A 23,951-nucleotide genomic window follows, 5' to 3' on the forward strand; every position below is an offset into this window, starting at 1 on the left:
TTTCAAAGTGAAGCTGTGCAGAGATGTGCACTTTTTATTCATTCAAACCTTTATTTGTTCTCGAAAGGACTGAGGTGTCCCTCATTTGGAGTACCTTCCAGATTACAGGCTTCATTAAAACAAGCAGAGAACAAAATCAAACACAAAAAAAACAGTTACAACTTGAAACCCAGCGGTTGGAAATCAAAGTCCTTAACTCTGCAAGAGAGGGAAGAAAAATAATCCTTAGTGGTAGATCAAATCTTTGTAAGTTGGTAAATGTTGAGTGTGCAAATAAAAGATATATGATTGTTGATGAATCGGGAAAAATAACTCATCCTGATGACATTATGATTGTGGCAAAGACCTGTAATAACACAAATGCATGAAACTCTTCTGTATTTTATCAGCGGTTGTATTCTTTGTTCTAACTCTGAAGGAGGGTTATGGATGTAGTGGAGCGGCCAGGGAAGCATCCTCACGCTATTTTCTGCATTCATTTAGTGCACCACTTTCTACCATTTTAATTTATATACAACCAAATCAAAAGTAAGACATTCTATCATATAACTGCATAAAGAGAAGTTTTGGTTTTTTATATTTAGTCATTTGTAACAGTTCATCAAAATGAAATGTGCAACACATTCAGAAGCCTTGCATGCAGGACTGTGATTGGCTGAAACCGAGAAGCCTTTATTTAAATTGCATTAATACATATTAACTGATCTGATAGTTCAGTACTTCGAAAAGCAGACTCCTGACATTCATTTTTCATCATGTTCTCTCCAGTCATGCCTCTCTAGTTTCAGTGAATGAAAATGCGTGTTACTTTGACGTGATTGATATTTTAACCTTTTTACCTTTTTATATTTGAATGTTTGCTACTTCTACTTGATTGCAGAGAGTGTTTAAAAAGACATCTGAATGATGCTTTAATTGTAAAAAAGTCAGGTTTGACTCATGTTTGACTCACTCATTTGTCATCAACAGAAACCTGCAGTGATGAAGTTTCATCCAGAAGGGTCACAATCTCCATTTTCCCTACAGGCCCTGAACGCAGCACAAGGACAAGCGAGAGTTCCTGTGAATCGTTTGGCTGCAGAATAAAAAAAGAGGATAGGAGGTGTTCTGCGAGACGAGACAAATTTAGCTTTGGAAGGGGAAATGCAAAATGCTCGACTGACTGCGGTTTATTTATTTTCCTTCTGCCTGAAAGTGTTAAAAATGTTTGGCAAGAGGTGGCAAGTAAACAAGTTTCATGTGTTGGAGACCTTGAGAGACAATCCTGCTCATGAAATGACTAGAGAGGAGTGTTGTTTTTCTTTTTGTTCACAGATTAGAGAGTAGAAACTGTTAAAAGGCGCTCATTTACTACAATTAAGTCATTTCAAATAAGTACATTTAATCTTTTGATAAACATAAGCCTTTTTTAAGACTATGAAGGCCGACTAATGCTGAAACTTGCGCATACAAGTTCGATTTCTGCTGAGCCAGCTTTACGGAATATTTAGTTTTTTAGACTTTGCTAAAAATGCATTAATTTGAGTACATTATTTGAAATGCATAACAAAAGTATGTTTGATTATTGGCTTACTAACGAATACGCTTTTGCATGGAGTAGAAGTTTAACTTGTAAACACTGATTGGAGTGAAACAGTTTTTAATGTGTGTGTTTGTAGGAAATCCCCTCTTTCTTCACATTCTCTCTTTAAAACTTGTTTTATGAGGTGGAAAAGTTACAGTAAAGAAGGGGTGATTTATTAAGAAGAAAACTTCATGAGCTAACCTCAGGGGTCACGTGTGTCAGAGTTGAACTGATAAAGCAGTTTGCTGTTCCTGTGGCGCCCCCTAGCCTAACACTGCTGTAACTGCGGCCTAGAGGCAGCCAGAGGGCAAGACCTGCAACGGTCCTCCCCTGCAGGAGTCCTAGGGGCAAATTCAATGTAGACCAGATCAGGACCCATAAATATTTCTACAAATAGAAATGCTTTAATCACTGATGAAACATGTTGCCCAAATATTGCATTGGGTAAAATAAAAAATAGTTCAATGAAACTCCATAAAAACAACCACAAATGAATCAAAAACCTTCAATATGCACATACATTTTATGTAAGTGTGTCCCCTGTTTTTTCCTCACTGGTGGATAAAGCCTTTAAAGCTCCAGTGAGAAGCTTTTAGCGTATTATGAAGCAGTCTGAAATTAACTTGGATTCCTCTTTTAGATCTGCAAAAGCAAAACAGACCATGAGGAAGAAGACAGGTTATTTCTATAAGGTCATTTTTAGTGTTCTCAACAACAAGCTGCCAAAACAGACTTAATTAAATTACCACAACAAAGACTCACAGTGAGAAGAAAGACATTAGGTGATCTTAAGTCAGAAGACATCACTTACACATGAGCAGGACAAAATCAGCAAAGACAAGTGACCACTTTGTCCACAGGGGACGCCACAATCAACACAACATAAGGTGCCGTGTCTACTACAGACATTTTTTGCGCTGGGAGCGCCCACGACCTCAATTTCAGAGTGCTTCTCACCAGGATTTACTGTTGCTAGGTTATGAAAGTAGTCCTGCAGTATTTCCGTTTCCCTAAATAAAGACCATTCCATCTGTTTTAAAATCCTCTGTATGCTTCATCCTTGTTTTCTTTCAACAGTATTTCATCAAGAAACTGTAAAAACTATTGATGGATATCGTGTCATAGCATTAGCAGCAGCTCTAAACATGGAAATTGTACCTCGAAAAAACGAGTGTGGTAACTTTTCTCCTCCATACAAACCTCCGCCATTGTTGTTGACAAAGCTGATATCAGAAGTCCTGCTCCTTCTTGATTCTGATTGGTGATTAAGAAGTGAAATGGCTATGTTCCAAAAGTTGAACTGTTTAAAACTGAGAGCGCTGAGACAGAAATCAGCAGACGCTGAGGATGTTTTTGCGCTGAGGGCGCTGAATCACATTGGGCTTGAATGGAAAATAGGCACTGCCTGTGCAGAAAAAACAGCATTCGCAGACACAGCACCTAATAGTTCTTTACTGTAGATTGAATCAGTTTCTGTTTTCTGTCAACCAGAAGAGACCATATATGTGAGAGAGGGTGAGCACACTCTGCTACATAAGCTGAGGTTGTCAGAACTTGTCAGTCCCAGGTGTCCCCTGTCTGACTCCTCCCCTCTTCGTGCTCTCTGTGACTCTAAATGGGACCATCATTTACTAAATGAACATCATGCTGTGTTGAAGAAGACTTGAAACTAGAGATAGAGACCATAAACTAATTAGGACATGTTTAGGATTGACTTATGTATAATCAAACTGGATTTTAAAACCAGTGGAGTCGCCCCCTAGTGGACATTAAAGATAATGCCAGGGACCAGTATTCTGAATTAAATTTGTAATACCTGTAGCACCATCATTATTCTTCAGTGAGCACCGACTCTATGCAGGAAAAGAAGGTGGAGCACCATGATGCAATGCTGGAGCCCATAAGTGGTCATCAAATGGTTGATTTAGCTTCAATCAACCTTCATAAACAGATGTCTGCATGCAAGTGCAGTTAACAATCTGCTCTTAGACGTCATCTCTCTAATCCGTTTTAAACTCCTTATAGTTACAGTCAGACTGTTAAAGGGAACTTATGGAAAAGGAAGCGTTCTACTCATGTTTTTGGAAAAGTGTGTGTGCAAGCATGGGAGGAAGTAGGGCGACAACTTTGGCCTTGGAGCAAAAGGATAAGCCCCTTCCCCTAAAAAAGGAGTGGCCAAAAGTATTTTAAAATTAAGCATTAGCTATCGCTCCTGAAGGCTATGTTGTGGTTGGAGGAGATATTTGAAATAGACATACAGTTGATGGTTCCTGACACAAGATGCAGCAGATCTCTTTGTTTGAGCGTGTTGCTCTAACCCTGTAGATGATCTGAGTAGTGACACCCACACAGAAAGCAGCATGGAGGACAATCAATAGAGCGATCATGGTCAGTGATGTTTTCGATGATGGCGCCGCGGGGCAGGACCCCATCCCTCTCAGCTTGCAGACAGAGACCCTTCCTGAGGAGGAGGAGCAGAGCCCTGCTGGGTCCATCAGTCTGACAGTAATCCATCTTGTGAGCAGCACTGAGCTCTGTTACAGCACCTTTCTGTGATACTGTATCTCTGTCTGTATACATTAAGTGGTAATGGATATAAGTGCGATACAAAGCGTGAGCTGCCTTCAGACGCCTCGTCTCATCAAGGACAGAGCTGTGAGACAGTCAGGAGAGAAAGCCAAGCCTGGTTCCAGAGATTCAGACAGACACCAGCATGCAGTATGCAACCTCTTCTTCTTTTACTCTCCCACATGAACTCATCTTTGCTCATCCTGCTCTGACATACTTTTATTTATTCCTCTCTCACATGAAGCTCCTGCTTGACGCTACAGCCATGACTCCGAACCTTCTCCACCCTTTCTTCAAACAATGCACCTCATAACGTCTTTAGCAAAGTTACTCTGTCATTGTATCTCAATAGCAGTCACACAAATTACCTGATCTGAATTTAAGGAATCTCTGACAAGACTTTTAATCAAACAAAGAACAAGTCAAGGCATGCTACTTTCACTTCTCGAATTAAGTGAATGTGATATACAGCAGATAAAAGTGGGACGAAGGGGTCCTCTGGTTCAAAAAGCAGACTACTTTTACTTTTAAGTATTTTAGTCTTAAAGTTTGAGCCCTTCAGCTGCAGAGAGGTCCGACTGCAGGAGAAGTTCTCACGTTGTTTGGTCAAAATGTTCACACGATAACTGTGATTTCAAACTTCTGTCATTAAGCGGTTAGTTAGAGGTCCAAAACTAAACCAAACTACAGCATCCACAGTACCAAACCTGATACAAAGAGCGTCAGTCTGCAGAGTTTCTATCTATTAGAGTTAGATATGACCTTTTCTTATGAAATCCTTCAGTGGAAGTAGATATTTTCTCGGGTGCAGCTGCAAAATCCATCAAATCCTCAGCATCGTCTCTCATTGTGCATCTTTGGTGGCCCGGAAGAGACCAATTAATCCAAAACTCTGACAGCAGAAGGAATAAAGTTTTGTGTTTGTGACTGTCCAGGGACTGTTTCTGTCCATCCAAACATTTTGGTGGACTCGTGAAATAATTGGATGGCTTCACATGGATACACATCAGTAAGACATGATATCAATATTTAGGCCTCTCATCCCCAGTGTGATGTCACAGAAAGATGTCCACTGGGGGGCTTTTGGACTATGATCTTCTGAAGCAAATTATGTCTTTTGAGTTACTGGACTGATTCTGAAGTCGGGCTGAATTCCAGCTTGATTGCTTGTTGTATAAGAGGTCACGAGGGCTGTTGGTGTCTCAAACAGCTGCTCCCAATTGGTCAGATTATTGCTTACTTATTCTCCAGCTATCTAATTGGTTGTAACTAGCTGAGCAGGTGAGCTGTGGTGATGATAGCGGCAGGGTTCAAAGATGTGACATTGACTTGTCTATTTTTAAAGATGTGTGAACCGCAGAACTCAGAGAAAAAGGAGAATGAATGAAGACAGTTTCATGTTGAATCTACCGCAACAGGGAGATAAGAATCCTGTCACCATGAAACGCTTACTGATGAGGAATAATTTGTCTCACACTGAAGGTATTTTATTTCCCATAACCACCAGCTAATGATACATTATCCTATAGATGTCAGAAATTTTGGTCAGCAGATTGCACTCTTGCAAGGTGAAAGCTGGGCCACAACTTTAGGGCTTTTTTTCCCCCTCCTTATTCCACCTGTGCAAAAAGGTAGACAGCATCTAAAACCACCATGAGGATACAGCGTGTGATGTGAACAACTGAAATACACAAACACACCAATCAGCCATAACATTATCACCGTCTGGGCATCTAATGCAACAGCTCTACCACGAGCTCTACGCGTAAGCAGCCTCTGCATTTGATAATTCGAAAATTGATAATTGCTCTCCACATTTATTGTTGAAATCGTATTCTTGACTTTCAAAGGAGACTATATTGTACAGTGAGAATACGTAATTCTTGAGCTCTAGTTGTGAGTTTTAAACAATTCACGCGAGCAGTGTGAGTTGACATTCCACCAACACGAATACGCCTGTACGGTGTGTGCCAGGCTTGAGCTGGCTGACGGTGTAGGTGTGGTCGGCAGGCAGAGGACAGCAGAGGTGGGTGAGTGGAAAATCACAAAGAGTCCTGGAGCAGAGCTGTGACGCTGAGGTCATCTCCCCAACACTCTTCTGTGGACTCATCTGCATACAACTAACTCAGGGGCGGCTCTTATGTTTGGGGAAGTGGCCTAAATGATTTTTGACTGGAAACTTTCAATAGCTAGAGAACTCTTTCAAGTTTCTCAAAGTTGTCGACACCAGCTGTAGAACTTAGACGTGAGCCCGACCTGACTTAAGCAGAAGCTTGTTTGAGGCTGCTATAGCAAGGACTGGGGAACACATTTGTGGAAAGACTGGGGAATGTTTTAATAATTCTGAAACATCTTTAAGTCCATGCTTTCAACATAAAATCAACTTCCAAGTTCCTGACAGTCTTCCAGCTGGCTCCAGTCCACAAGGAACACCTGAGTGAAGTCATGTTTATGTTCTCCTCACTCCTCGGAGAAGTTGCCTGGTGATATAACACATTTTTGTGTTTCTTTAACTCAAACAGAACCTCGATACCTCACTTTTACTCTCCCCACTGTCTTCGCAGTCTCCATGGCAGCGGAGAACAACACATCATCACGTGGGACGGATGACATAACGTTTCTTTCCAGGCGCCGGGTTGCTTTTTTCCCAGAGTAGCACCGAGGACCGCAGGGCTGGCCCACTGCTCTGCTTTTGTGTTTCTTCCCCTCTGCGGTAGAGGTAGAAAAAAAAAGGATGGTCTAATGTCAGCAGTTCAGGATCTTTCTGGAATACTCATCTGACGTGGCACTGTTTCCAAAAATGCTCTCACCTTATTTCAAAGTGGCAGGCTTTCCCATAGTGCTGTTTTCCGCTCTTTGAAATATCGCTCTCTCTCCCCTCTTCTTCTCTTTCCTTTCTTTTCTTTTCCTTCCTTTGAGTCCAGCTTTCCCTTGTTTTTTTCCCGTTGCATAATTGCAGCCGCTCTGCGTTGGTCCCTCTCTTCTGGCCAAAAGCTTAAAAGACTCAGAAAGTCCCACCATTACTATGACTTCAACTTTCCGCTGTATGTGTGTCCTAGCAGAGGGAACACAGTACTATCATAACAGTTAGCCTCCTTATGATGTAACCATCTTTACTGAGGAGGGATCCTTGTGCTAAAGTGACACAATATCTATAGTATTTAAAGTCAGAGTGGATTTTTAGGTGAGATTAGTCTGCTTAAAGTCAGAAGCAAATAACACTCATAGGAAATCTTGCACAATATCCATCCGACCATCCATCGAGAGTCGGGCTGAAATGGTGACCAAGATGTCTCTCTCTAGCAATGACTTTGACAAAACAGAAGCAGCTTTAATGAACGTCTTCTTTATTAATTCCAGAGCCGACTGTACAAACCTGACTTCAGTTATTGTCTTTGTTTTCTTGAGTTTGTATCGCCTTGTTTTGCACAATCACTGCAGCAACCCTAAGCACACATACGCGCATTCATGAACTCTCCATTTTCTTGTGATAAGTCAATTCCTGTTGTTCTCTTGAGGCCTCGACTAAATGTTGGATAAACAGCTCGTATTTCCAGAGTTGCAAAAGCAGAAAACAAACATAAATGTCTGCCACACATGAACTTGAAAGTGTTTTGAAATTTTCATAGAAACAGCAGAGACAGACATACAGTATGATGACAATTTTTGCATTTATACCGATGCTACATGTAAACAAACGGATGTGCAGACATCTTTTCTCTTTGCATCTTGTAAATTATTCTACTTCTTCACCCTCACATGATTTTATTCATCTGCTATGTGCTGCTCCTCCAGGTACACACAGGTAACAAAACTAGCTTCCTAGTTCACTCGCTCTCCTATATCACATCAGCTCACCCCGATTTCTACAAGAAATTTTTACCAGGGGGCTTGCAGGAACAAGTTTGAGTAAAGTCTTGGTGAAAATGTCGGCCACTTGCGTTCACACATGCCACTCACCCTGAAAATTTCAGCATGTTTTTAGGTGTTTAGGGGTTTTAAGATGTGGCGGAACATGTTATTGTTTAGAAAAAAAAAAAAAGTAATGAAGGCCTGTCTGTGTATGTCTTTGGTGCAATCCCAGATCTGAAGCACATTAAGGCATTTAGATATCTTGTTTGGTGTTATTATCATGTCTCTATCCTCTAATTTATTTTGTAAATTACATTTTTTTGGATTGCATTTCAGATTTCAGATTTTGTCTGACTAAAATCACTATTCAAAGTATTTTTCAAGGACCACTGCAGGACTCTCACTGATGGTCCTGACTTTAATTTTTATTAAAAAAAATTGATTTTCGGGGGGAGAAATTCCGCTCAAGGACACAAAAAGGCTTTAAAGCCATTTTCCTTGGTGGGTTTTCAGACAAAAGAAAGAAAGATATTGTTAGAGCTTGTTTTTTCTGTCATATTTGTATACGGAAGGAAGAGATCCTACAAATTTGCCACATTCTGAGCTATTTTCTAACTAATGTTGTAGTGAAGTCAGAGGAAGGTTATAACTTTTTTCATGAATAAATTACATCAATATGTTAAAAACAGTCCCATGTATTTTAAAATTCAATAATATCTGATAATATTATATTCTATGGTACCAGAGCAGGGTGTTATTTAAGGCAAAATAATCAATGGCATCCGCTTAGGTGGCTGCTACAAAGAGATGATTTAAATCAAGGGCAGATGGTTTAATCAATGCCCGACTTTCACCCTTTGCATTTTAAGGCCTTGTTCACAGTTAGACTCCTCCAAAGTCCACAAAAACATTTCATATCATTTAAATTCCTCTCTTTGATATATAGCCAGAGAAGCTTTGTAAGGAAGAATTTAAAGCACAAAAGGGCAACTACATAATCCTTTAGCTCAGTGGAATCAGGTTCTTACCTAGATTTTCAATCGAGATCTTAAACCAACCTCATTTAATACGATTTTAAAGGATCTGAAGTACGCTTTTTTTTTCTTAAAAAAGCAGCCTCTTCATGGTCAAGTGAAAACCCTGACTTTCCTTACTTTATTGCCTTTTGATTAAGCACCTGTATGTAAAAGCAATGTGAATCGTACCCTGCTGTGCCCACTAAACTGCAGTTGGGAGGTCTTAGTTTAATATCAGCAGGAGTGGCTGTAACTTTTTTGCAACAGAAAGCACCTGCTAGGTAAAATATTTTATTCATCAGTTACAATTCATCCCTCACAATAATTTACACTAATAAGCCCTATGACCACTGACAGATAAGGTGAATAATGTTAAGTCTGTCTTTACAGTGTCACAGGGGGTGGAAGAAGTTAAAATTAGAGTGAAAGGAGACTCAAGCTTGAGCATTAAAGGTTTCATTTTTCTGATCGCCCTAATAAATAAAACGGGGAGGGTGAGTGAACTGTTGAAATCAGATAACTGCAACATTTCAGGGTCTTGTTGTCTTTATGAAGAGAACATTTCTTGGAAATACTAAGAGGATGAGTTTAACTGATGTGTTAACTTGGGAATTTCCAACACTGTCATACGAGTCTATACGTTAAACATGCTGAGAAATAAGGGGGAAGAGGAAACTAAGACTTAAAAAATACTCAAAGTGTGTTGTTATTATTGTAAACATTAAAAAGGTGTCGTGAAATGCAACATTTCATATAATGTTTTGTGTTCTGTTTATATGCTGTGTTAAGCACTTTGAATTGCTTTGGATGGTGCTTGAGAGATAAACTTGCCTTACCTCCCGGTACAGTATCTTTCCCCCCGTGTTTACTCGGTTGGCATGCACTGGGGCGCATGCGCAGGGGATGTCCAGCGGAAAATCTTCCCCAATTGGCTAAAAAGAAGTGACGTCAGGCTTGAGGTATCAGGAAGTCCCCGTTCCTCACAACAGCGCGAAATTTCGAAGCTGCTCCCCAAAGTTTCTCGACTAAATGGCTGACAATCCTTCAAAGTCTAAACTGAAACGTAGAAAAACTGCTGTGGAGGATGTCCAGTCGGATACATGTTCAAGAGGAACACAGAAAAAGAGTCATACGTCGATAATCTCTGGTGACGTCACGGTCTCAGAGGCTCAAAGGTGAGTTCAGTCATGTCAGTAACGGACCCGCTTTAAAATTCGTGAGTTTAATGTTTTCCCTGCTTATCAGATGAATGTCATTGTTTGAGAAACATTAAACAGCCTCATACTAACTGGTGGATGTTCATGAATAATTCGGCGGATAAATTATCATTCATAGAACTTCTATTTTAATGGTGAGAGCTCGGTTTATGAGGTGTGCTCATAGAGGTGGCATGAGTCGCCCCAAAATCCTGAACTATGATTGGCTGTCTTACTTGAAGAGGCGGGACTTAACTAGATTAAACTATTTTTACTGGCTGCTTGAAGCTGTCTTTAAATGTATCACAATTCTCTTGTTGGTACCGGTACTCTAACTTTCAGAATAACACTTAACCCTCCTATTATCCTTGGGGTCAATTTGACCCCATTCAATGTTTACGTATCTAAATTAATGTCTAAAACATTTTTTTGGCTTCATATTTCATGACTTTTCCTAATTTAATCGGGACCACTGGTAAAACGTAAAATTAAAATGTTGATATGATATCAGTTTGAATCCAGGCTGGTTAGCTATATATAACATAAGAAATATTAAGATTTACACACATTTGTTTTGGTTCTATTGGATTATATTGAGGTCACTAACCAAGAACACTTCGGCATGTGACTGCAGGAGCTTAGATCGAACCGGCAACCTTTAGATTGAGATATATACTTCCAGCCACCATGTCTCTAAAGACATTCAATGATGTGTCCTGTGTCATACGTTTTGATAACATAGAAACAAGGCAGGGCCGACGAGAGCATGACAAACTTGCAGCAGTTTGATGTTCTGTTTTACAAATAAAGTCCTTCTGAATGCTTTAAATTGTGTTTATGCATGAAATATGTTTTATTTAAAGTCTATTTAGGTAGTCAACAAAGAAACATAAAGAACCTGACATATAAACCTGGGTAAAGATCAGTTTCTGGAGTTTTTTTCCAGGGTCAAATTGACCCCAAGGATGAAATATGTTAGTAAATTTGAGGGAAACAGGAGGGTTAGGAAATCTATATCATGGGACGGGCGTGTCAGAGAGGAATCAGTCCATCAAAACAAACTGTTAAGAAAAAAGAATACTTTATTTGTAAAGCACTGTTCAATACAGGTGACAAAAGACAATAAATCAAACATAATTAAAGCTGAAAGGCATTATAAGCAACATGCAAATAAAATTAGAGACACAGCATTAAAAATATAATCACAGAATAGAAATTTTTGTGTTAAGGTGTGTCTCTAGTAGTGAAATAAAAACAGAGACAGACTCTGCAGGCCGGATCTCCCCTGGCGGGTTGTACCAAAGTTTAGGTTCTCTGTCACTTTTGGTTTTCAGTCTTGATCTTGAGACATCCAGAGCACTGGAGGATCTGAAGCCCAATGACAGCTGTTATGTTGGACGGGCCTTTTGTCTCCTAGCAAACAGCTACAGTGTGCCTGCCTGTTAACCACGCCCTGATTATGCAGAACTCTTAAATTAAATTTTCTTCAACCTGTGCAGTGTGCAGAGAAATGGGTTATTTCAACTCCAACCAATTTTTACACCAGTGTTTATTTCTGTTGTAAAAATAAACATTTCCTCATGGACCTCAATGGGACTGTCTGGGATTTTTGAGACAGCCTCAAGTGGACACTCAAGGTACTGCAGTTTTGGGCCTTCTGCATTTGGCTTTATTTTTCTAACACCAGACGTTGCCACTTGAAAATAACACAGAGAGAGGTACAATAAAGACAGCGATGTAGAGAGATAGACACTCCAAAATAGAGTCAAAGGAAATATAATTACATATAAGTAAATTAAAGAGATAGAAAAAAAAGACATACAACTTTATTATACGGTTAGATGGTGAACAAGAGTTTGTTGAAATGCATTGAGTGTTTCAAATCATGACTCTGGACAAAGTCCTTAAAGAATTAAGCTTTAAAGGTTTATATTTTTCAACTCTGTGCAGACACTTTGCCACAAACACACTTGAAGGAGTTATCTGTGTCTCTCTCTCTCTGTGTATGTGTGTGTGTGTGTGTGTGTGAAATTTTATCTGTTTCTGAATGTCAAACCTCTACAGTAATGTTTTCTTCTTCTTTTGCTATTAAATGCAGTTAGCAGTTAGAATATTCAAGCATTCGAAAATCCTGACCCATCCCTAGCTGTTACATTGTTATCTTTCCAGCCTAATCGTCTCGAAACTGACAAACAAACTTCCACCAACTGCCTCGAACAACAACAAAAGGTAAATCATGATAAAGTGTCACCGTAAGGCGATAACTAGAGCCTAAATCCTTAATCTATAGTGTGTTTAATAACAGTGACATGGAGTGATAAAATGATCAACTACAACATACGGTAATACTCGAGAGTGCAAATCTTGTTCATCATATTTTTCCAAATTATGTAATCTTGTGCGGACTAAGCGTTGCCGACGTAATACAGCTAGGTGAACCCTCTGTGTCTCCTCATCCTCAAAATCATCCCAGCTTTCAAAATGACGGGCCATGGCAACCGGTACTTTACGGAGGACTTTACACCTACTAGGAGCTAAGTGTATTGAGATGTAACTTAGGCTGATGCTGGAACTATCTCAGCTGGTGCAACTCCCAAAAAGTTGGTAGAGTGTAAACTCCATCCTAAATAAGAAATTACGTTCAAACTAAGCTACGTTTGAACCAACGCACGGCTGGTGCAACAGGCTACTGGACTGTATAGGATTGATTTAGGCGAAGTTGTGCTGCAGTATTCAGCTCCACATCCATGAGCTGAATATAACTTATTCTATGCTATGTTATGGAACCTGTAATGAGAGGCATAGATGGAGAGTAGATGAGTGCTTAAAAAACAGGAAAGAGAGCCAATGAGAATTTAACCTCAGTAATAGAATTGAATTAACTCCTCTCCCACACAGTGTCAACAAAAAACAGAACATCCAGCTCAGAGAGGGCAGGATTGAATGCATTGAGGATGCGGTAGATCGCACACATGGACATAATAAATTCATAACTTACTGAGAGGATAACCCAAGCTGAGACAACTATTCTTTGAGAGTTTCCAGGAAACAATCCTCGTGGAAACGGTCAGCTGGGAGTGTGCTGGTAGATAATAAGAGCATTCAAACACACAGGAGAGATTGTTTACATTTCCACTCACACCAAACAGATAAAGTTATCTGACAGCAATTATGCATCCATCCTGTTCTCGTTTCTAAAAACATTTGACTTCACTTTTTTAATGTATGCAGCGGGGTCGGATCTACATGTTCCCTCTCTGGCTTTGTAATTGACACAGGAGCACGCTGTGCACCACATCAAAGAGACGTTTCATAAATAATTTGATTGACAGATTAAAAATGCATACCAAATAATTTAAAAAAAGAGGAAGCCTAAAATCTTCATCATATCTACCTCTCCCCTGCTGGGTGTCAGAGGATTAAATCTACTTTTCAACATCTGGAAACTCGTGATGAACTCGTCAGAAATGTGTTAAAATGCAACAGATTTCTAATGAGATGTCATTTTCACAAACATGCTGGGAGAGTGTGTAAGACAAGGCAGAGTGTGATCAGAGAGGAAGAGCCCACTGAACAGTGGGGGTCGTGTTAAATCAGACAGTATGGGAGGTTTTCCCTGAATTTACTTCAGACAAAGATGTCAAAGGCGAGAGAGCGAGTGCGGCTGAGCTCATTTCACAGTCCTGATCAAAACATGTTCACTGATCTCATCAAGTGGAGCCTTCCTTTTATTAATATCTGAATATTAGAGAAGAATTTGGACTAATCTACACCAATAAGACAACGCTATATTCTACATTTATAATCTATCGTTACATTTGAATGAAACAACGCAGATTATGTTTTAACAGTAAAGCAGGTGGTTTATCATGTGTACTTTCTGAAGATTTGTCTCAAGATTTAGCAAAAACTAGGCATCCTGCAGGGTCACTATTTATAGGACTACAACCAGATTCCTGTTGAGATTATTTCCCATGATGCTCCTGGTGGGAATTTACAGCAACAACAGCTAGCAACAGAGCAGAGACACAGGAAGCTTTTGGCCCCAGCTGCCTTTGTGTGTGCAGGGGTTTAGTATTAGTTAGGTAGTATTAGTTAGTATTAGTGCAGGCATGCCAGCAATTCTGAGAATTGAAGCCAATGTGGAAGTGTTATAAACTGCAGTTTCGCGAGTGTCCGCTTGAGGCTGGCTCCGGAAGTACCGGAAACAACATTAATTCAAAAAGCTGATCTTTGCAGCAGAAATAAACATGTTTACAGCCTGGTACAAAAAACGAGTGTAGTCTGGATAGCTCATTTCTCGATCAGCACACACAGTACGGGGGGGGTGTATTTTTTCATCACGCGGCAGTTCAGAAGATTTTAAGATAATGAGTTTTCTATTATGAGAGTCACAGCTGACTTGATTGACAGGCGGGAACACTGTAGCTGTTGGCTAGGAGGCTCAAAGCCCACCTCTTTACCTCACACTAGCTCGACAGAAAGTTAGGTTGAGTTCAGCATTTCCAATATGGCTCCTGCCGACGATTGGCTTCAAAACAGTGCTTCAGAAACAGATGGGTGACGTCACGGATACTACGTCCATTATTTATAAAGTCTTTGGTCCTAACTTTACCAGATCACCAGAGTTAGCCACTCTTGCAGTAGCATGGTGTGCTAACAGAAAGCAAGCAGCGCTCCAGGGTTGGTGCTAGCAAAGTTTGCTGCTCTCCATTCAATGCTGGACAAAGCGTTCCTTTTGGTTGTGTGCAATGTTCATGATCTTGAACTTCACTGTTTGCATGAACCAAATAAAAACTCTGGATAGTCTAAAACTTGTTTTTTTATCTGAAGTTGAGATGAGGACAAGACAAACTCAAGACAGATAGCCTTTATTATCTTACTGATCCTGTGAGGTGATTGGAATGCACACTCCAGGCTTATTTAGAAGTAACTTGACAAAGTGGAGACGTTTCATTCCCTTGCTGCATCCAAATTGAGGCCCAGGCTTGTGTTTGCATACTTGTTTAAAACTGATAACAGCCGCAATTGACAACAGACACTACACTTCTAACAAAGATTATCATAGCAGGCATTTGACTTTGAACAGCTAATAAAAACCAAGACAGCCTGCTTCTGAGTCAGATAACTGTCTCTGTGGTGTACAGGTCTGGGATTCCTGCAGGCCTGTGGTGGAGCAGAGAGCAGCATCCTGCTGTGGAGGCTCTGTGGGCCCTGACAATGAGTCTGCTCTGCCGTACCTGCAGAATCAGCACTGGGACCTGGTTCCTGAACTCCCAGAGCCCTCTACAGTGGTAGGTACTCCTCAAAACTGTGTTCATAAACATGTTCTCACTACAAATATCTGTTCACCTGGATTTCCAGTTTGAGTTCCTACTAGAGCTGGGCGATAAGATGTTATCACGATAAAAATGTTCATATCAGTCGATATCGATAATTATCATGATAAATATCAAATCATTATTTCATTTAAATTTGAAGGCAGATTTTTGCTCCTGAGTGAAAGCTGAAGAAACCAAATGTTTGTGTCTGGATTTAGTTCTCTGATAAGCTTCTTGTATCCATCATTTTGACAGTGCTGACAGGAAGCAAGTCTTTGGTGTATAATAAGTGTTTTTCCAAATGTATTTAAGCCCCGCCTACTTCTTACCCTGCAACATCATTGGCTGTTCAATGCAGTCTTCTTCTTCTGTCTAATGTTGGGTGGCAACTAGCGGTTAAGGCACATTGCCGTTCAGTGGTTGGGGGATGTAAATTACAGATTTAAATAAACGTTTTTTTCAAACATTTGTTATATTTACAATGAGAAAAATTATATCACGATAATTATCACCCAGCCCTAGTTCCTACACCTTTACTAAACACGCACACCCTCCTGCATGCTCTACCAAGGTTCTTCCCCTTCTTACCAAAATAAAACACTGACACAGATCATCTCCTGCTGGGAAGTACAGATGTGTCAGGACCATACCCCCTACAGTGAGAGCACATCGAGAAAATGAGCTATCCAGACTACACTCGTCTTTTGTACCAGGCTGTAAACATGTTTATTTCTGCTGTTAAGATCGTCTTTTCCCATTCATGTGTATGTGACTTCCGGTACTTCCGGAGCCAGCCTCAAGCGGATCCTCGATGAGCTGCAGCGTTTAGCACTTCCGTATTGGACTCATATTTTTAAACCGGAGGTTGCCGCTTGGTCAGGACCTGCATGTCTGGGATAATCTGTGCATCTGTTTCCTTTTCATTCATTTTTCTACCTTTCACTGCACCTGAAACATTCCAATTATGATCCAACTTACAAATGAGGTCTGGATGAGACAGAAGAATTAAACTTCTTAAACTGCTTTTAAGAAGGAAAAACACAGACTTTCAAAAACAGAAATATAACAGATCAATATGATGTTTCTGTGTGACCAAATGTTGCAGCTCCTCAAGGTTTTAGGAGTCATTAAAGGACAGAAGGAGGTGCATGTGGTTTGGCTTCATAAAGAAAGATGTGCTTTATTGTGCTCCTCTATGAAGAGTCAACTCTTCCTCTTTCTGAATTTCCACAGAGATTCTCAGCTCTAAAGGAAGACGATCTGCAGTGGTGTGACCTCAGAGAGGAGGTCCCCCCATTCCCTGAACCTCCTCCAAACCTCCATCAAGTCCATGTCCTGTCAGGCCCTCCTCCCAGCAGGTTCTCCCAGTTCAGACCAAACCTGTACTAGACTCTACAGACCCACAGCTGTCCTCACACAGCAGGAGGAGTCTCAACATCAAGAAAACATGTCTACAAGGTAAAAGAGGATCAGGTGTTGTAGGGACAGAGGAGAGGAAAGTAGGACGGACAGATGACAGACCAAGCCAACTAAAGGTATCGGACCGCCCTGTCTTTATGGAGGAGGAAGGTCAGAATACAAAGCAGAAGAAGAGGAGTGAGAAAGGAGATGGAGCAGCAGGTGGAGGAGCAGGAGGAGGAGGAGTGCTGCAGAGCTGCCCCATGTGCCTGCTGGAGTTCCCTGTTGGGTAAGAGCTGAAGCAGCCTGCCTTCTTTTTTTCTAAAATCACACCATCATCTTCCATCTCTGTAATTTTGTGTCCTAATTTCTCATTTTTGGAGAAGTATGTTGGCGTTTCAGTCCCACTCACTGGCTCATTGTGCAGCTGCCTTTCATTTCCAGCTATTTTCTTTTGATTCTCTGCACCCACTGCTCTCTGTGCTGCAGTCTGAAAAAAAACAACATTTGAGATGTTTGGTACATATTGTGTTGATGAAAAAGATGCATGTTTGATAAGGTGAGGAACATTTCTTAAAGCTTTTCATCTCTCGCCTTACCTCGGCAGACAAACAGGTGATTTTATCAGCAACAGAAACAAGCAATGCAAACATCGTTGACGCTCTCCTCTGAGCTGTGTCAGAGCTGAAGAAAAACACTGCATGCTCTAACGTCAGCACAGCACGCTATCAGACTGCTTTATTATTTATAATCTATTAATGTTTCAGAGCAGAAACAGCTCCAGAGTTGGAGTTAGAGCTATTTTTCTTGAAGACAGTTTCAGATTAATTTGACCATGAGTCCAGCTCCTTTCAGCGCTGAATGCTTCATCAGTCAGTCACAGAGTAATCCAGGTTTTTCAGATTATCTACTCATCAATGGAGATGCCACGTTGAGCTTCAGAGAAAAGGGAGAGGAGATGAAGAGCAGAATGAGATGTTTGTGGTAACTAAAAGCATGAGCTTGTTGATGTCACAGTTTTGAATAAATAAATACAAAGTTTTAAATATGGGACCTTTAAGGATGTAACGGTACAAAGCACACAGTGAAAATTGGGAGAACAGAGGACACTGAAAGGGTTAAATGATGTTATGATCATATCAAACAGTGACGTTAGTTTATATGGGATAATAGAAGGAGTAGTCTACATGCTTTAAATCACACCCAAGTCACATCAATCATCTTTATTCATACAGCACCAAATCTCAACAAATGTTTACTCTTTCCAAACAGAGCAGGTGTAGACTGTACACTGTTCTATTATTAACAAAGACCCACACCAAGACAGGATAGATCCAGTCCCATCTTACAGACAGGACTCAGTCGATCTCATCTTAATCCACCATGAGCAGAGCACTTTGCAGCATTGAGCAAGTTACAGTGGCAAGGACAAACTTCCTTTTAACAGGCAGAAACCTCCAGCAAAACCAGACTCATGTTAGGCAAACATCTGCTGAGACCGTGTTGGAGAGGGATAGAGGGAGATGAAGAAGAGAAGAGGAGATGATAGTGGTGAGACGGATAGTAGTAGTTGTAGCAGCTGGAGTCTGGCACGTCCACAGCAGCAGGCCGTCTACGGAGAGATCCAGAGGAACCTACGAGACAAGGGAAAGTTTGAGCTCGTACCAGTCTGAGTCTATAGCAGTCTAAACTTATAGCAGTCCTGAGTCTTTAACAGAATAACTAATGGCTGGTCCAAGCCTGAGCTAGCTCTAAAACTATAAGCTTTTCAAAAAAGGAAAGTTTGAGTCCTACTCTTAAAAAGTAGAGAGGGTGTCTGCCTCCCAGACCCTGACTGGAAGATGATTCCAAAGGAGAGGTGCCTTATAACTGGGGCTCTACCTCCCATACTACTATTCAGAGACCTTTAACACATACAGTGGCAAGGAGGTTTCTCCCTTTAACAGGCAGAAATCTCGAGCAGCACCAGGCTCATGTTGGACAGACATCTGCTGAGACCGTGTTGGAGAGAGGGATAGAGGGAGATGAGAGAGAGAGATGATAGAGACGGATAGTAGTAGTTACACACAGTATCACCTGCAGGCCTAAACTTCAAATGCAGCTGTGTAAGGTTTGTGATTCAACTCAACATACTCCATTAATGGCATCCATGTCCGATTATACCGTCCAAGTTAACCCTTCACTTTTGATCGTTCTTTTACTTAAAAACTGGACAGAGTAACCGAGGCATAACGCAGTGAGAAAGTCTGAATAAAGGCACAAAAAGTTACAGTTTACTGAGGCTGTTCTTCTTCTCTGAACTTGAAAACTAACCCTTAAAAACGTGAAAAACGTTATACAGTGAACTCAGCACCGTGAGTGTGTCGTTACATCCCTTCAACAAGTATCACAGGATGTGATCAGAGAGGATCTTTGGGCTCTGACTTCTCAATGTTGAGTTTATCTTGTGCTCTGGAGTGATGTTAAGTTTTACAAGACCAAGGTATATTCATAGGAAGGACCACGGTGTTGTTAATATTCAGTCAGTGTTTTAAACTGTAGTCGTTTTAAACAGAGATGACCTGCCGATGTGATTGATCTAAGTTTGGTAACATGAACACCGCCTGCGTGTGTGTCAGTGTGTGACGGTGGTCCGTCTCTCTCCTTGTTCCTGTCTCTGCAGGTTCACACAGATGGACCGTGATGGCCACCTGGCCCAGTGTCTGTCCGAGGTAAACGCGGACGTCACCTGGTGAGGGGGCGGGGCTCTGGCTGCCCTATCCTCCTCATCATCCTCCTCCTCACAGGGTGCGGGAATGTTTCATACGGAGGGGGACACACCCAGAGAGCAGCTGACACAGAGACAGACTCTAAGGTGGAGGTATTCCCAAACATACTGGACGTTATGAAAGTATGTTATTAATTTATTCTCCTACATTTGAAGCTCCGGTCAGAATCTGAGGACCCTGCTGTTGTATTTTAATTCCCCCTCTCTGGCTCCAGATCCCTTTTTACCTCTCCTTTATCATTCCCACTTGTCCTCGAGTGATTCTGGTTCTAGCTGGTCAAGAGGATCTCCAAAATAAAATAACAATCCAGCCCTCCACAATAAAACCAGGCCACAGCCTCCTCACAGAAACATGTCAGAGAGTGGGTGAATGTAATTGGACAGCTGCACAGAAATAACAACTGACTCATCTACAGCCTAAAAAACTGCAACTGTTATCCTCATTTATTAAATTCTGTGCTTGAAATTCATAATTGTTCGCGAAAATGACTCATTGAAGTTTTTCTTTGACATGAAAACAGTGGAGCCAAATTTACTGCATCAAAGTCAGTTTGACTTTTATATAAATGACTGCAAATATTTAAAAATATGTAAATACTATGATCAGCTCTGTTACAGACCAGGGATGTTATGATTAACCGTGTGACTGAAACTGAGAGTAAGAACTTTGATTCATACGACTGCAGCAGGGTGAGCAGGACCCGGCGTACAGCGGGAGGGTCTTGTTACTTCTTGATACAACCACGCATTGTACAGTTTATTCAAAGACATAAACAAGATGACAGAATTTACCAATTTAAAGATGATTTATTCATACAGCTAAAGAATCACCTCTCTGATTCCAGGCCTGGTTTCTGTTCATATTTTGAACCGTAGCATCGGACTAAGTGCCTCCTGCCCTGTAACTTTCAAAGTCTGCTGACGTCTTCTTCTCACTCTACCAGCCGTTTTACTCTCCTGAAGCTCACACCGTGTCTCTTAAATTCGGCCTCTGTCTTTTAAAGGGGAAATAAGTCTGTCGCCCAATTTACACGGGAAGCACAGATTCATGATGAGTCTATTTTCGACGGAGCCGCTGTCCAGCACGCGTCAAGCTGAACAGAGAAGATCAACCTGGACAGGAAGTCAGACACGAGAATGGCATGCAACATCCCCTCAATTTCAAAATGAAACACAATATACAGACTGCTGACGGATTATCAGATCGTATAGGTCAGCAATACTCAAAAATTACATCCATAATCAATAGGGATGGGTACCGAATTCGGTACTATTATAGGTACCGACTGAATTCCGTCGGTACTACCAAGTACTGACTCACGTAAAATCAAACGGTATCATGAACGCATCCCTGTGACTGTGATGGAGTGGAAGAGTAGGCGAGTTTCCATACTTTCGCCCTGTAATAAAGTCAGAGACTGACTGGGTGGACGTCTCTGCTCTCTGCATCTGCGCAGGAGCGCGCCAAACGGAGCCTGCAGCTGACGGGCGCGTGCACTCACCGCGAGGCTGAACTCCATGAGGATTAAGTTTATTTTCTACAGTCTATGGTTGAGACTGACCCTCTCGCTCCGACTACCTGCCCTGTTTATAACCGTTCCTGTGTGCGTGAATGCCCAACAAGTAAGTTGTGTGTCCTGTTATTATAAAGAGACGGAGAACTGACTTTTTCACGTCCGCAGACATTCACGTGTGTTCATCGATAAACTCTCGAAAGAGCAATTAGACGCCACGAGCACGTGTCAGCTAATATATCTAATCACCTATATAATCCTGTTTCTGTTTAAATTAAACAAATTTGAGATTTTTTTTTTTAATTAATATTTATTACTACATAAAAACACAAAAGTACCGAAAATTGGTACCGTTGAGTACCGGTACCGATTCCCAGGTACCGGGTATCGGTACCGTATCAGTTCAAATGTGAAAGATACCCATCCCTAATAATCAATAATAGCCACATATCTGTGTTCCATGTCTGTTTCAGAAGGTAACAGGACAACAAAGTAGAGCACAATTATTAATATTAAACTCATCTAAACCTGCAAAAAATAAACTTTATATTTACGCAGCATACTCAGAAATGATAGAAGCACAAAGTAACAGAATAATATCCAAATGATTCGACCACAGAAAGGCTCTGTAACCTGTTGTTTGTATGTTGTTCTCTCTGTACTAGACCCAGCGCTTCAAACACACTTCCCGTATAGCAGGGCCATCTGACAGAGCAAAGCTGCGATGCTGACGGAACTCAGCGCACAAGCTTTATCTACGAATTAAGGCCGGTTTATACTTCTGCGTCCCAGCGGACGTGAGCACGACATAATTCTGCATCGATGTGTCCGTGTCGTGCAGCAATACTCCAATGAAACGCTTGAGGGCAGCGTGGTCTCTCCAAAAGTCAGGTCGCCTGTTTCCGGCCCCGCTACGTTTTCTGTTTTTTCAAAGCATTTCTGAGCGTATTATTAATTTACAGCTGATACATGTTGCTGTTTATCATACAACAATGATTACAGGGAAGAATAGAGAGGAGACTGAGGAGGAGATGAAATACACGGCTGATGTGCGGGGATCACGGAAGTGTTGTAAATGCAGGAAATACAATGCCGCCGAGCAGACCAATCACAGGGCTTACGGTCCGCGCTGATTTGACGTGTATTTACATTTTCGAGGAACGGGTATCAGCTACGTGTGTATAACTCTGTGTAGGTATGGGAGCTACGCAGACCTACGGCGTAGGCTTCGCCGTAAATCAGGCTGTAGGCGTGACACCTAGAGAGAGCTGCCTCCCCTCGACCCCCTCCTTTCTAGAGCTGAGGTGCACGCGGATTGCCACGTTGTGGAAACTAAAGCTTCTGGAGCTCAAAGACGAGGCTGTAACTTAAGCTTGAAATCCTCATAAAAGTGACCAATGCATTTTATGTATGTTTGCAGATTGTTAATACCGTATCTGTTAATGTTCCACTCCATTAATATTTGTCTTCTTTAGAAAAGAAAGTGAACACATCGTAAACACTAGATGAAATTTCATAGTGTTTCTTTTCTCTAAAAATGCATTCATACAAATATATTTTAGTTTTTTTTTTACTGACATTTCATGCACGCTCTGCAAAATCAGAGCTGCAGACACAGCAAGTTATTCTGTACATGCCTAAATAAATGCATCATGTTCTGCTCCTCCACAGATTTCTTTAAATCACCTCCTCGTAAACAAAACAAATGTATTTCCTCTGCATCAAATAAACAGAAATGTTGTTCGGTGATAAATAAGGGTTAATTGGCTTTTCTAGTCTCATGGTGAGAACAGAGTAAATTGGTGATCAGTGGATGTTCTGCAGTGTGAGGCAACTCCCAGGAGACACACAAACACACACACACACACACACACACACACACACACACACACACACACACACACACACACACACACACACACACACACACACACACACAGCTGAAGCATGTGCAGAGATTATTCTGCTTCCCTTTGCAAAAAAAAGAAGGAACCAGTTCACGGAAAACCAGTATCATTTTAATAATTACACATATTTACAAAGATGTGGTGAAGCAAAATGAAGCGAATCCAACCAGCATTATGTTAGAAAAAGAAACCATGGACAAAGTTCATTAGTTTTCAGATAAAACTTCTGCTCACACACGTCTGAGTGGCCTTCACGGGTCTGTAACGTGGTTTAAGGACTCTCAGTTCGCCTGTTGGTCCCTCCAGAAACAGAATCATGTCTCTAATGTTTCACCTGCTGTGCAAAAAGATCAGAACATGAATAAAACGCAGCAAAGAGACGAGTCTGAGGGGAGGAGGAAACTTCCTCAAAATGTTGGAGAGATTTGTAGCTTCTTGAAGTCTGCGTGTGTGTGCGTTTGTGTGTGTGTGTGTTCACTGCTCTGGACTAATTGGTGAGTGTGGATCAGCTTCATTATCTCTCCTCTCTCTATCTGTCTCTTTTCGCCCTGCGGCTAATTGAGACCCTTTGACTCGGGATCATCTAATTAATCCTATTATGTTATCACATTAGCACGGGTCAGATTTCATCAACTAAATCTGAGCCAATAGAGAAAGAGCTTTTTTTCTTCTGCTCCTCCTCTGTAGCTCACAGACGGAGAGATTTCAGAGCGAGGAGCCGTTCTGACTTTGATCTTTGCTCAGAGCTGATAATCAATGAAGGGTTTGATTTATCTCAGCAACATGAAGCTTACAAATTTGGGTACAAATAAGATGCTCGCTGTGTATAAAGTTGGCAGTTTCTGAAG

At 41.1% G+C, this 23,951-nt stretch overlaps 2 long non-coding RNA genes across 2 annotated transcripts; one reads left to right on the plus strand and one right to left on the minus strand.

Annotated features, from left to right (window-relative positions):
- Positions 1-6,462: 6,462 nt before the first annotated feature.
- LOC117821494 lies at positions 6,463-10,390 on the minus strand. Its single transcript, XR_004632992.1, has 3 exons — positions 9,837-10,390; positions 6,943-7,126; positions 6,463-6,840 (listed from the first exon to the last, which is right to left on the minus strand). It is a non-coding gene; the product is annotated as an uncharacterized LOC117821494 (long non-coding RNA).
- On the plus strand, positions 9,918-20,168 carry LOC117821493. The gene is made up of 4 exons (XR_004632991.1): positions 9,918-10,175; positions 15,344-15,490; positions 16,751-17,204; positions 19,578-20,168. It is a non-coding gene; the product is annotated as an uncharacterized LOC117821493 (long non-coding RNA).
- Positions 20,169-23,951: the final 3,783 nt, after the last annotated feature.

This window comes from Notolabrus celidotus, chromosome 11 (assembly GCF_009762535.1).
Source record: "Notolabrus celidotus isolate fNotCel1 chromosome 11, fNotCel1.pri, whole genome shotgun sequence".
NCBI classification, from domain to species: Eukaryota; Metazoa; Chordata; class Actinopteri; order Labriformes; family Labridae; genus Notolabrus; species Notolabrus celidotus.